Below are 14975 nucleotides of genomic sequence, written 5' to 3'. Positions count from 1 at the left end.
GAGACAAGTAACACCCAAAACACAAATGCACCAAATAACGAAGATGTGAATAAAGAAAGCAATGAAGAAACAAGGAAAGAAAGGGATGACAAAAGAAAAGAGTGTAGTGATAAGAGAACTCACGAAGATACAAAGAAAAACTATGTGGATAATCCATTGTCAAGCCTTACTCAACAAATACAAACCCTACAACAACAGATACAAGACATGCAAAATGGGACAAGCTCCAAGAAGTATTAATTAGAAGATATATGCCCATATCCTTTTGATAAAAATTTGAATATGATACCTGTGTAGGGGAAAAAGCGAGACTAGGTTAATCATGCCCTAATCCTACCTTTTGACACACATTACGGAATACGAAAGAGCCTAGAGATATCGCACAATTAGCTACTTCTTTTGGTGAAAGAGAGAGCCATGGGATATCTATTAGGATTTCTATTCCCTTGTTGAAATTGTAAGATCAAGTAATGCAAGTTCAAACCCTAATCCCAAAATGCAAGTATAAACTAATAACAAGATTGCAGAATTGAGATTAAACAATGAACAGATGTAAATACAAGGATGAAACAAGAATGCAGATGTGTACCCGGAGTTAAAATCGGACTGAAAATGTTCGGGACAGGGGCGCGGGCGCCACTGTCCTGAAAACTGCACCGAAAACTGCTTTTCTGCTTTCTGAAACACTGTCGGGAAGCTGTCTGAAAGCTGTCTGTCCGGAGGACCAGGGCGCCCAGCGCCTCTGTCCCAGGGACCAGGGCGCCCAGCGCCCCTATCCTGGCAGGACCAGGGCACCCAGTGCTCCTGTCCCAGTCTTCTGCTCTGCAATTTGATACAGAGTGCTGTCTCGATCTTCTCTCTCCAGATCTATATCTCGCGGCATCGTCCGAATCCCAAAACCTGCAATGATATCTGTAAAAGGGTGTATGGGCGGCTATATAGGGTTTTGCCTTAGTCAAACCCCTACTTTGGTGATTTCCACCTCCACGAATAGCCAAGTTGTTTTGTAAAATGTATTGTGTGTGCAGACCTAGTGTGTGTGCAAGGTCCTAAAATGCAAGAAAGCAAACTAGAGCAACCTAGAAAGTAAACCCTAATTGCTTGTAAATGATAGTGTAAATGCTCCAAATCAAGATGCAATGTGATCTAAAGCATGAGTAAATGATGTATTAAAGCTTATGTAAAGACATGAAAACAACATGAAATCATACCCAACCCTCAAGGGAGGAGTACAAGCCAATCTTCAGTCGGTAATCTCCTATTGTTCTTCAATGTCTTCCAAGCCCTAAGTGGATGAATGAATTTGATATATGCTTGATAGAAGGATGTTGAATGTTGTTGAAGTCTTCAAAAATCTGCTCTTTTGCTGCATATGAAGTTCCTGGAAACCAAAAATCGGATCCCTTCAAATGAGGAAAGAGAGCTTTTATGTATGAAACCCTAGGTCGTAAATTCGTATTTTGGCCGACCTAGAGATTGAATATCCTGCCAATTTCTTGGGGTTAAGCTTTATTTTATGATTGGATCGCGCTCCTAAAATTTCGGGAAAAATGTCCGGGACCATGTTGCACTCCGGGCGCCACGGTCCCGACAACTTTTCACCAAATTTTCAGGGCCGTCGGATATGTTGATTTTAGAGAGAATCCCGAAGTTACAGGTGATTTCGAGATGTTTTGACCCCGAAACCAAGCCCCCAAGTTTGAAATAGGACTTAATTAGGGTTTTTGATTAAGTGGTGTATTGGAGGAATAAAATGCGAAGGGCGCGCTTTAGTGAAAAGGGCCCAATTTTATGATGTAGAGAATGATGAAATAGGACCTTAGACCTAATTAATTTGATTAATTAAGTGCTTAAGGAGAAATGCAATGCAGAATGTAAAATGCACTAAGGCGGGTGCTAAACTAGGTGTGAAATTGTACCACCCTAGCAAGTGCGTACAATTTACGATGCTACATTTAGCCCCCACTTTAGCGGTCATATGAGTACTACGTGCATATGCAAGCTAAAGTACAGAAAAGTAAACATTATTTGAAAAAGGATATATCCATAAGTTGTCGGACGAAGCCCCCAGCGGTATCTGCAGTACATAGTTAGGAACCGCACCCTACAAAACACATGTTAGATCACAAAATCACCTAATGCTTACTAGGGAAAGTGATGAAATCTGTGAGTAGCTATATGCCCCCCCTTGTTTCGACTTGCTTATTAAGGAGGTGAAACAGGGTAGCATGTTTACTTGCGACAAATTTTGTAAGAGAGTATTGATGAGGGGTGTTCACTAAATAGGCTTCATCAGAGCACTTTTTGGAACATCCCGAGAGTAGGGGAAGGAAAATACAATTCCAACGCAACAAATGGTTTGAAAATCGCATCTCCCAAACTCAAGTTATGATAAAATGAATGACAGAGGAGAATTAGGGTTTCAAAAGTGAAGATAAACAAATGAAAGTATATACTTTGAAAGTGACACTTACATTTGTCACTTTGTTGATTTCAGAATACTATTCAGTGCAGCAGAGCCCACATAGCCATCATCATGCCTTCACGACGACCGGAGCATCCCACGAGGATTGAGATCCTGCGCCAGGCCGTGATCGACGACGAGCCATTGGACGAGGTGAGTTGACTGAATGTTGACTTTTGATTTTTTCGCATTTTGACTTTTCTGTGATCATATGCGGGCCTTGAATGCTGACCCGGGGCCCACCCAAGGCGCCATGGTCCCTGTGGGGCGCCCTGGTCCCCCCAGGGCACCATGGTCCCTGACAAGGGCGCCATGGTCCCAATCAGGGCGCCATGGTCCCTGACAGGCCGCCATGGTCCCAATCAGGGCTTGGCAAGGGGATTCAGGGTTGGCATATGATGTGCGATAGTTTGCATGAGCGATTTTTCTGATCGAGTACTGATTACGATTATATTTTTGTGTTTCAAGGTCTCCCATACATGAGAGAGCATACAATGGGACATATTCTTCGCAGTTTGCGAGATCAGATTTCGTGGCTGACTCAGGCAGAGAGAGACACATTGTCGATTGTGGGATTGTGGTATGTGATCCTCATGCCAACCATTCGGTTCCATCCTGCGATGTTGATGGCATTGATGGAGCGATGGAATCCTGACACATGCACTTTTCACCTTCTAGTAGGAGAGCTGACGGTTACACTTGAGGATGTGTACCGTATACTTCGTCTTCCTATAAGAGGAGCGACTGTTACATATGCGACCGATCGGTCAGCGGAGGATCATCAGAGAGAGCAGGTGTATTGCATAGGGAGAGTCATGCCGAGCGAGATGAGAGGTCGCATCATGGTCAGCTGGCTCTTACATCCTATAGGGGAGGTACCCCTTCTGAGACGCCTTATGATAGACATCATAGCACTAGTCGTCTGCCCTAATGGGCGAGGGACGCATATGCATGGGGGTCTCACATGGTGTATCAGAGTGATGGAGAGACATAGGAGAGTATATTCTTGGGGTCAGAGTATTCTTGCACATCTCTATCATGACCTTGAGGAGTATGTATTCGGACAGGGGTTCAGTTTGATGACATGCACACTTCTGCAGGTGTGGATTTTAGAGCACTTCACATGCACCAGGCCTGTCGGCTTTCCGCTGAGTACAGCGAGCGAGCGACCTAGGGTGTTCGCTTATCCACTTACCAGCGAGTGGAGATTTGGAGATTTGTTATATTGGAGAGTGATTTTTGACAGACTGACAACCGAGGTGATAGTGTGGAGACCTTACCTACAGATGCACAGATGGGATGGTATGGAGAGACAGTTAGCATGCCTACAGAGGAACCGCCTACTGCGAGGATGATATGCACACATCATAGTCCCTTTCTACTTCGACTGAGTACGGAGGCAGTTCGGGCTAGAGCAGTGTGTTCCAGCCGATGTGCCCATCTATACTCGACACTCACAGGTCCTTCCCAGACCTAGAGCAGTAGCGAGACTGACAGTAGATGACATTGAGACTATAGACTTAGAGGGATCTGATCAGGATGTAGTCACTGACTACTTTGCAGAGCCTGGAGCACAGCGCAGGTACGTCTCATGGTTTATGAGATCATATCCAGGTCCTATCTTTTCACCAGATCATCCGACAGGCTATCCAGGCCCATGGAGACATGGAGACCAAGATGAGGACCAGGGATCCGGGTCAGAGGAGCCAGAGGAGGGAGAGGATAATGAGGAGGCGGGAGATCCTGATCCACCTACAAGCGATCAGTCCAGTGCCGAGGAGGAGGAGGAGGATACAAATAGAGAGGAGGATGAGGGAGATGCAGGTGATGATGTGGATGAGGATGAGGATAAAGATGATGAGGAGGAATCGGATGCAGCTCCCCACCATTCAGGAGACGATACCATAGCTCTGGATCCACCTCTTATTCCCCAACAGGGGGAACATGAGGTGATATGGAGACCTGTTCCTAGTACCGTCCAGCCTACACCCATCGTGCACAGATTATTCGAGCGAGGGGAGCCTAGCGGTGCCCAAGCACAGATGGTACCATATCATGATCCCTACTGGTGTGAGGGAGATCCAGGTATAGTAGTTTTATATTGATTGATTAATGTTTTGATGATATAGAATGGTACTAACAAAAAATATGTTCTACTGCCACAGCTAATGTGTAGGAGTGGCGTTCCCTGATTCAGTAGGCAATGATAGACATTTCCATGATAGCATAGATCCCCAGTTCCTCACAGATTGCCTATAGGCCTCAGGGGAATGCGGGTCGGCATGAGGACTTGTTTTCCCCATTCCGAGTACAGGTAGATATATGGAGGGAGAGAGAGAGAGTCCTATCAGAGGACGTCCAGCGGGCGCGGCAGAGAGAGAGAGTCCTATCAGAGGACCTCCAGCAGGCGCGGCGAGATCTAGCAGCAGCTCAGGCCGAGGCTACCACCTATCGCGCGATCCTTATGGATAGGGATCGTAGGAGTTCCTCTCGGAGTCACTCACGGTCTGTATCGCGCTACACACCCATGGGTCCACCTTCACGGCCAGATCAGGAGGGAGCGTCCAGTCGACACTCTCCAGCCACTAGCCCTAGGGATAGGAGATGATTTTATGATGTAAAAGAGAGGTCACATTTTGGATATACAGTGACCTGTTTTTGTATACGATCCACACATATATATATATATATATGTATATATACATGCTTCTCTTTGTCTCAAATGTGTTATCTTTAATGCTTAAAACAATGTATATTTTATTTTGATTAAATCTAATTCATTTGGTAAATGTACATGTATGTTCAGAATTTAATTTCCATGTGATTGATTTCTCAATGCTCCATGATTAAATTGATACATGTGTGACTTAATTAAATATTTAATCAAGTACTACATTGATGATAAGGAAGACATATGCATTAAGTCTAAGAATCATATAACTAATGTGATTTAATTCTAAATTTAAACACAACATGATACGATTCTACTTAACACATAAAGACACTGTATAATATGCTAGCATAATAGGAATGTAAATCTTTTACAATTTACATGAATGAATTCAAGACAAACTATAAAGTAAGAAGACACGCTTGTCAGGAACGAAGCAATATAGATTAAACAACATAACATTTAATTCTATTTTTCTTTAATTAAGAGATACTAACATATTATCCAATGTTGAAGAATTGAAAAAGAAGATAGATGAAGAATGAAGAATTAAGCATAATATCTACGCAAGTGCATAGCATTAATAGGTTCTTTAAGAGGCGTACCGTCTACCTCCACTATTTTGTAAGCACCTGATCCATAATCCTCAATAACGATATATGGTCCAAGCCAATTAGGACTAAATTTTCCCTTTTCTGTAGGTAAGGCATTCACATTGCGCTGATTCTCATAAAGGACTAAGTCGCCTACTGAGAAGGAACGTTGAATGACCTTACCATTATAGCTTCGTTGTAGAGTTTTGTGATACGCTTGAATATGCTCAAGAGCGTTTATGCACTGTTCATCAAGCATCTCAAGCTGTTGAAGTCGTTGTTCTCTATAAGAGTCATCATCTACTATACCTTTGAGAGAAACCCTAAGTGATGGAATCTCTAATTCTAAGGGCATAATAGCATCAGCACCATAAACAAGATTATAAGGAGTAGTTCCCGTAGCAATTTGTACACTCGTTCGGTAGGCCCAAAGAGCATAGATTAGCTGGTTACTCCAATCCTTACCATGCTTATTCATGGTTTTGTGAAGAATTTGTTCAATTATCTTATTGGATGATTCGGCTTGGCCATTTGATTGAGGATAGTATGGTGTAGAAAATCGATGTTTGATATGATACTTCTCGAGGAATTTCTTCACGTCCTTGTTCTTAAATGATGTCCCATTATCTGAGATTATAGTGGAAGGTATCCCGAATCGAGAAATAATGTTTTCTAGAAGAAATTGACAAATCACTTCAGCAGTAGTAGAGCGAAGGGGAATAGCTTCTACCCACTTTGTAAAGTAATCTGTTGCGGTTATAATGAAGGTGTGTCCTTGAGATGAAGGAGGAGAGATTTTTCCAATAAGATCCAAACCCCATGCGGAGAAAGGCCAAGAAGCTACTTGAGAACGGAGTTCTTGGGCAGGAGCATGAATCAGATTATTGTGTTGTTGACATTGATGACATTTTTTAACAAATGAAAAGGAATCCTTCTGCATAGTTTGCCAATAGTATCCCATACGAAGCAATCTATGAACCAAGGATTTGCCCCCAAAATGCCCCCCACAGGCACCTGAATGTGCCTCTTCAAGAGCAACAGGGATTTCCGACTTGTTAAGACAATGAAGGAGAAGACCATCATAACCCCTTCGGTATAGGACATTAGAAAGAATGATATACCTAGCAGACAGCTTGCGGATTCTAGCCCTAGTGTTCCTATTAGCGGAATCAGGAAAGGTACCATCAGTCAAATATCTTACGATATGCGAGTACCATTCGTCTGAGTCTACAAAGTCACAACATGTTACCAGGCTAGAATCATCTACAATAGCTGGAGAAATAAGGTTGTGAATAACAAATTTAAGATCGACCACAGGGTCCTCTAAAGATACCAGAGAAGCCACACATGCCATTGCATCCGCATGTCGATTATCTTTTTGAGGAACGGGTTCCATAGTATAAGAATCGAAATTTTGTAATAAAGAGACAGCAAGGTCTTTATATTGTGATAATTTGTCTTGTTTTGCTTGATATATTCCTGTTACTTGTCTTATAATCAATTGCGAATCTCCATAGATATGTATGTGTTTTATATTCAGAGCTAAGGCTGCTTTTATTCCCGCTATAAGAGCCTCATACTCAGCAATGTTATTGGTACACAGGAAATTTAGACGATATGATAAAGGAATGGACTTCTTTGTAGGAGAAATCAGAACAACCCCTGCCCCCGATCCCGTACGACACTTAGAGCCATCAAAGTATAACTCCCAAGTTTCATCTTTCTCTATAGAAAGAATGAAGTCATTAGGAAAAGACTCAGGGTTAGGGAAGGAGAAAGGTGAAGGGGCCTCAACTAAGTGATCGGTCAACGCTTGCCCTTTAATTGCTCTTTGTGAAACAAATTTAAGGTCAAATTCAGTTAACATCATAACCCACTTAGCTAGACGTCCTGATAAATCAGTTTTAGAGAAAAGATGCTTCAAAGGATCAAACTTTACCATGACATGGACTTCTGAATTTAAAAGATAATGTCTCAATTTCTGAGTCGCAAACACCAAGGCCAAGCATTGTCTTTCTATCACAAAATATCGGGTCTCATAATTGAGTAAGGTACGACTTATGTAATAAACTGGACATTCCTTACCATCTTTATCATGTTGTGCCAACAATGCTGCGAGAGCATGAGAGGAAGCCACTGTATACAGAAGGAAGGGTTTAGAAGGTTCGACAGGTTGAAGAATAGGAGGACTAGCCAAATACCCTTTTAAATTTTCAAATGCTTGCTGACAATCCTCATTCCATTGAAAAGTGATATCCTTTTTAAGAAGTTGAGTAAAAGGAAAGGTACGATCCGCAAGCTGAGACACGAACCTATGAATAGCTTGAATCTTTCCTTGTAAGCTTTTAAGTTGAGACACATTTCTAGGAGGTGGCATGTTGACAATAGCATCTATTTTCTTAGTATCCACCTCAATCCCATGATGCGAAACTATGAACCCTAATAGTTTTCCACTATCCACACCAAAAACACATTTTCGGGGATTCAAGCGCATGTGATATTTACAAATTCTTTCAAAGATTTGACGAAGGAATTTAACATGATCCATGCGAAGAAAGGATTTGGCCAAAATATCATCAACATAATCCTCTAAAATCTTATGCATATAATCATGAAAGATAAGGGTCATCGCTCGTTGATAAGTTGCACTGGCGTTTTTAAGTCCAAAAGGCATCATTATCCAACAAAACGTCCCCCAAGGAGTGGTGAAAGCAGTTTTGAATTGATCTTGAGGGTTAATAAAAATTTGATTGTAACCTGAAAAACCATCCATGAAGGATAACAAGGCATGTCCTGCTGTAGAATCAACTATCATGTCAATGTTTGGAAGAGGGAAATCATCTTTCAAGGAAGCTTTATTCAAATCTCGAAAGTCAGTACACATTCTTATTTTGTTATCTAGTTTAGCCACAGCGACAATATTTGAAATCCATGGGGAATAGTCAATAGGGCGGATAAATCCAGCCTCCAATAATTTTTCAATCTCAGCCTTAACAAGCAGAGCCACCTTAGGATTCATTTTTCGAATCTTTTGTTTCACGGGCTTAGCATCAAGAACTAAGACAATATTATGAGTAACAATCTTAGAATCTATACCAGGCATGTCAGAATATGTCCAAGCAAAGATCTCAGGGAATTCATGCAATAGTTCTTCATATTGTTTATGTTCCTCTTCATCCAAACACTTTCCAATTTTAATAACTTTCTCTTTATTGCAAAGGTCTATCTTAACATCAGTGGTATCACTTATGAGAAGATTACTTTGTTGAGGAGTGTCCTTTAACTGAGGGAATTCTTTCACAATCTCATCATTATCAATCTCTTTTCCAAAATAGGCTTCAGTGTTCAAACAATAAGGGAGTCCCCTATTGTGATGATAACGAGGAAGAGTGTCATAGGCTCCCAAGAATTCGGCTAAAGCATCATCCGTAGGGAAGATATCCAAAGCACAGTCACCCGAAGGATCCCCATCAATATACTCAGGGTGCTGCATTGATAGAGATGTAGAAATAGCATTAACACTAATGCATGGTCTTTTAGAAGCTTTAGTACGTCTGCAGGGGTTATAGCCAAGTCCAAAGGCATAATTGTGAAAATTAGTCTCTAGAGGAACTCTTATCCCTTGTTCATGAGCACCACAACCTTTTCCATGATACCCATGCTTAGCAAAAATGCGAAAACCACGACCATAACGATCAGCCATTTCAAGAAGAGAAGGTGGTTTTTCATAAGACAAAGAATCAAACTCTTCATAATTATAGATGTGAGGAGAAGAAGTTTGAGAGGCGGCCACAAAATTATTACTCATAGATTCAGGTAAGGTTGATTGATTTTTAACTTCTTCTTTCTTTTCAACTTTATGATTTTCAGCTTCTTCCTTCTTTTCAATTTTAATTTCTCTAGAAGGAACCTTATATTCACCTACAAAGGTAGGGTTAAAATCAAGAGATCCCCAATCATCCTCTGCGAGAACCTTCTCAGGATCAAAATCCTTTTTATGTGTAGTTTCAAGTCGAGAAGGATCCTCTTCAGGAGCTCCAGACTCAGCCAAAGAATTCTGATCATCGGAGAGCGAGGATTCATCGATAGGTTTCTTGTTTAAAGAGTCATCACTAGACGAGGATGGCTTAGAAGAACTCCCTTTGGAAGTAGATGTTTGTAGACAAGCTTGAAAATTAGTATCACCCATCAAAGTGTATGTCTTATTGTTATAAATGAATTTAACTTGTCTATGCAATGTAGAGGGGACAGCTTGCATGCTGTGAATCCAAGGCCTCCCTAATAACAAGTTATATGTTAAATTTCCCGGCATAACATGGATAGGAGTAGGCAAAGTAACAGGTCCTACTGTGAGAGGTAAGGTGATGATACCTAATGAAGTCTTAGCCACATTGTCAAAGCCACGAATGGGACGAGAGTCAGGCTCAATAAGAGACGTATCCACATTCATCTTATGCAATAAATTAATGCTACACACATTAAGGCCAGAGCCATTATCTACTAGTGTTCGTCTTATAGCAGTGTCTTTCATGATAACCACAATCATCAAGGGATCATATTGTTGTTGAATTTCACTAGTAGGCAACTCATCTTGGGTAAACACAATTTGAGCTTTAGGATTCATCACAGAGTTAACAAAAGATGCTATATTACTAGATGTATTCGGTGGAGGAACATTCAAATCTTTCAAGGCATCTTGTAACATTCCATGATAAGCGGAAGAAGTTTGAATCAAATCCCAAAGGGATATCTTAGCAGGGGTAGCTTTAAGTTGTTCTATGAGATCATATTCCTTACCCATAACTTGCGAAATACGGGGAGCTTGAGGAAGAATTGGTTGAGGATTAGGAAGGGAAACTGGAATAACAGGAGGAGGATTAGGTTGCCTATTATTTCTAGTATGATAAGTATGGGCAACCGCATGATAACTCTCTCTAGTTATTTGTTTAGCATAACTATAAGGACTTACAGGTTTTCTTCCTTGCACGGTGATGATTGGTTTATTCGGGGTACGAAAGGAATCATGATCATACCTTCCTTGGACAGTAAGGAGAGGTGATTTAAGAACTTGAAAGGTGGGAGAAGGATAAGCACCTTGGACTTCAAAGAGAGGCTTATTATGTTCATTCAAGTTTATCATGTTAACCAATTTAGAGGCCTTGTTCTTGTTTAAAGACTTTGATAAAGCCACAAAGTCATCAAGAGCATCATCCAACAAAGCATGATCATATCGGTTAAAAGGTTTGTCTTTTGATTCAAAAGGAGACATCTCCTCATAGAGGGGATTATTGAACACAACCATGTTACTAGATTCAGGGGAAGAGTTGATAGGAATGTATCCTTGAGAGGAATCATTTGACTTATCTTTCTCATCACACCTAAATGGCATAGTAACAAGGTTTATGAGTTTTTGGTAAAATGAAGGTTTGGCATCTTTAGGGTTTAAAAACTCATCTAAAGCTTCATCTAATTCATCTTGGCTATACTCATAATAATCATCAAAAGCATGAACATTTTGCAAATAAAAATCTGACATTTTGAAAAGATTGCATAAAATTTAAACACACAATGCAAAGAAACACACTTTTTTTTTTTTTTTCTCTTTAATGAAAATGAAATGAAAACACACTAAATCTAGATCTAGATCTAACAAATGTAATGCAAGAGGAAGCAATGATAGATTCACGTCGGGTTCACCAAAATGTGTAGGGGAAAAAGCGAGACTAGGTTAATCATGCCCTAATCCTACCTTTTGACACACATTACAGAATACGAAAGAGCCTAGAGATATCACACAATTGGCTACTTCTTTTGGTGAAAGAGAGAGCCACGGGATATCTATTAGGATTTCTATTCCCTTGTTGAAATTGTAAGATCAAGTAATGCAAGTTCAAACCCTAATCCCAAAATGCAAGTATAAACTAACAACAAGATTGCAGAATTGAGATTAAACAATGAACAGCTATAAATACAAGGATGAAACAAGAATGCAGATGTGTACCCGGAGTTAAAATCAGACTGAAAATGTTCGGGACAGGGGCGCGGGCGCCACTGTCCTGAAAATTGCACCGGAAACTGCTGTTCTGCACTCTGAAACACTGTCGGGAAGCTGTCTGAAAGCTGTCTGTCCGGAGGACCAGGGCGCCCAGCGCCTCTGTCCCAGGGACCAGGGCACCTAGCGCCCCTGTCCTGGCAGGACCAGGGCGCCCAGTGCTCCTGTCCCAGTCTTCTGCTCTGCAATTTGATAAAGAGTGTTGTCTCGATCTTCTCTCTCCGGATCTGTATCTCGCTGCGTCGTCCGAATCCCGAAACTTGCAATGATATCTGAAAAAGGGTGTATGGGCGGCTATATAGGGTTTTGCCTTAGTCAAACCCCCGCTTCGGTGATTTCCACCTCCATGAATAGCCAAGTTGTTTTGTAAAATGTATTGTGTGTGCAGACCTAGTGTGTGTGCAAGGTCCTAAAATGCAAGAAAGCAAACTAGAGCAACCTAGAAAGTAAACCCTAATTGCTTGTAAATGATAGTGTAAATGCTCCAAATCAAGATGCAATGTGATCTAAAGCATGAGTAAATGATGTATTAAAGCTTATGTAAAGACATGAAAATAACATGAAATCATACCCAACCCTCAAGGGAGGAGTACAAGCCAATCTTCAGTCGGTAATCTCCTATTGTTCTTCAATGTCTTCCAAGCCCTAAGTGGATGAATGAATTTGATATATGCTTGATAGAAGGATGTTGAATGTTGTTGAAGTCTTCAAAAATCTGCTCTTTTGCTGCATATGAAGTTCCTGGAAACCAAAAATCGGATCCCTTCAAATGAGGAAAGAGAGCTTTTATGTATGAAACCCTAGGTCGTAAATTCGTATTTTGGCCGACCTAGAGATTGAATATCCTGCCAATTTCTTGGGGTTAAGCTTTATTTTATGATTGGATCGCACTCCTAAAATTTCGGGAAAAATGTCCGGGACCATGTTGCACTCCGGGCGCCACGGTCCCGACAACTTTTCACCAAATTTTCAGGGGCGTCGGATATAATGATTTTAGAGAGAATCCCGAAGTTACAGGTGATTTCGAGATGTTTTGACCCCGAAACCAAGCCCCCAAGTTCGAAATAGGACTTAATTAGGGTTTTTGATTAAGTGGTGTATTGGAGGAATAAAATGCGAAGGGTGCGCTTTAGTGAAAAGGGCCCAATTTTATGATGTAGAGAATGATGAAATAGGACCTTAGACCTAATTAATTTGATTAATTAAGTGCTTAAGGAGAAATGCAATGCAAAATGTAAAATGCACTAAGGCGGGTGCTAAACTAGGTGTGAAATTGTACCACCCTAGCAAGTGCGTACAATTTACGACGCTACAATACCATTTCCGCAACATTGCGAGATTCCTAAATATGACAAATACGATGGAAAATGTGATCCTCAAGATCACACTAGGGCGTTTTGTACTCTGAGCATGGAATTTTCTCATGATGAAACTTACCTTATGCGTCTTTTTCCTAGGAGTCTAAATGGACAATAAATGGAGTGGTTTTCAAGATTACCATCCGGAATCAAATCCTTTGAAGAACTTGTGAATAGGTTTATTTCTCAATACTCCTAGAATATAAGGAATGAAATAACAATGTTGGATCTCTACAATGTTAAACAAAAGAATGGTGAATCCTTTATGATTTTCTTACAATGATGGAAATGCATGTTTAATAGGTATCCCCGTGATGTACCTGATCAAGAAAAAATGGACATATTCATTGATAATCTTATCAGTGAAATAAGTTATCGACTAAGGATGCAATGTCCTTCCTCTTTTGCCAAAATGGTCAAGAATGGTTTGAAAATAGAGAATGCAATGGTAAAGAAAGGAGAACTAAAACTTTACAATAATTCATACAACAACAACAATAATGACAAACCCAAGTTCCGGTTAAAGAATAGGAATGTCAGCAATGAAGGGAATGACGATAATAGTGGCACAAAACAACAACAACCAATTTTTATCTATCAAGTCAAATCCAAAGCAATAGCAATCCAAAAAACAATAAAGCCAAGTCCTTTTTCTCCAATCCTCGGAGGAAATTTATAAACATTGGAGAATTTCTAGAATCAGCTCTAAAAACTCTGCTTGCCAGCAAATTGATTGTTTTACTAGAAGCAAGAAGTTATGAACCACCAATCAAGCCCAATTGGTGGAATGACAGTCATTTTTGCAATTATCATCAGAATAAAGGACACCTAACAAATGATTGTCAGAGATTGAAACACCTTATCCAAGATCTAATCGATAATGGAACCATTACAATGGATAGCCATAAGACAAATGAATCACACTTGGCTTTCAAAAATCCACTTCCAAATTATGACAAAGGTGAATCATCCCAATTAAAAGATGACAAAGGAAAAGCCAAAGTGAATTACACTTATACATATAATGATGTCGTAAATATGATCATTGTTAACGAAAATGCATCTTCAGAACCAATCAATGTTATTATGAGAAGCAAAACAAAGGTTACCTTTCCAGGTATAGCAAAAGACCCAACATCCACTTCACAACAATACAATTTAGTAGAGCAATTACAAAGAATACCCGCTCAAATGTCAATTCTGGAACTTCTCAAGGTTTCACCTATGCATAAGGAAATTTCGGAGAAAGCTTTAGTGGAAACACAGTTTCAAAATATTTGGATGTAGATCAGTTCCAAAACATGGTAGGACACCTTATAGCTCCTCATTGCTTATCATTTTCTGAAAATGACGATGCTTCCTTACAACATCCTCATAATGCTCCCTTACATGTTGAAGTCTCCATTAATAAAACTCATGTTAAATGTGTACTCATAGATGGAGGAGCTAGCTTAAACATTTGTTCATTAAGTTTGATAAAAGCTTTGGGATATTTAGAGAATGCAGTAGACCCAAAAAACAAAATAACCATCAAGGCTTATGATGAAGCAGAACGTTCTTCTAAAGGAATTGTTGTACTACCAATAAGAATAGGACCTGTGGAAAAGGATACATTGTGTCAGGTTTTAGATTTGAACCTCTCTTACAACATTCTTCTAGGATGACCATGGATTCACAAGATGCAAGCAGTTCCTTCTACATATCATCAATGTGTGAAATTTCCTCATGAAGGAAAAGAGATCACTATAATTGTAGATTTCAGTCAATATTGCAATAATTTGAAACCAACACAAGATACAAGAGTTCCACATAATAGAGAATCAGTATATCCTACCAA

The sequence above is a fragment of the Cryptomeria japonica genome, chromosome 7 (genome assembly GCF_030272615.1).
Source record: "Cryptomeria japonica chromosome 7, Sugi_1.0, whole genome shotgun sequence".
In the NCBI taxonomy this organism is placed as follows: Eukaryota; Viridiplantae; Streptophyta; class Pinopsida; order Cupressales; family Cupressaceae; genus Cryptomeria; species Cryptomeria japonica.
This window is presented reverse-complemented; position numbering follows the sequence as displayed.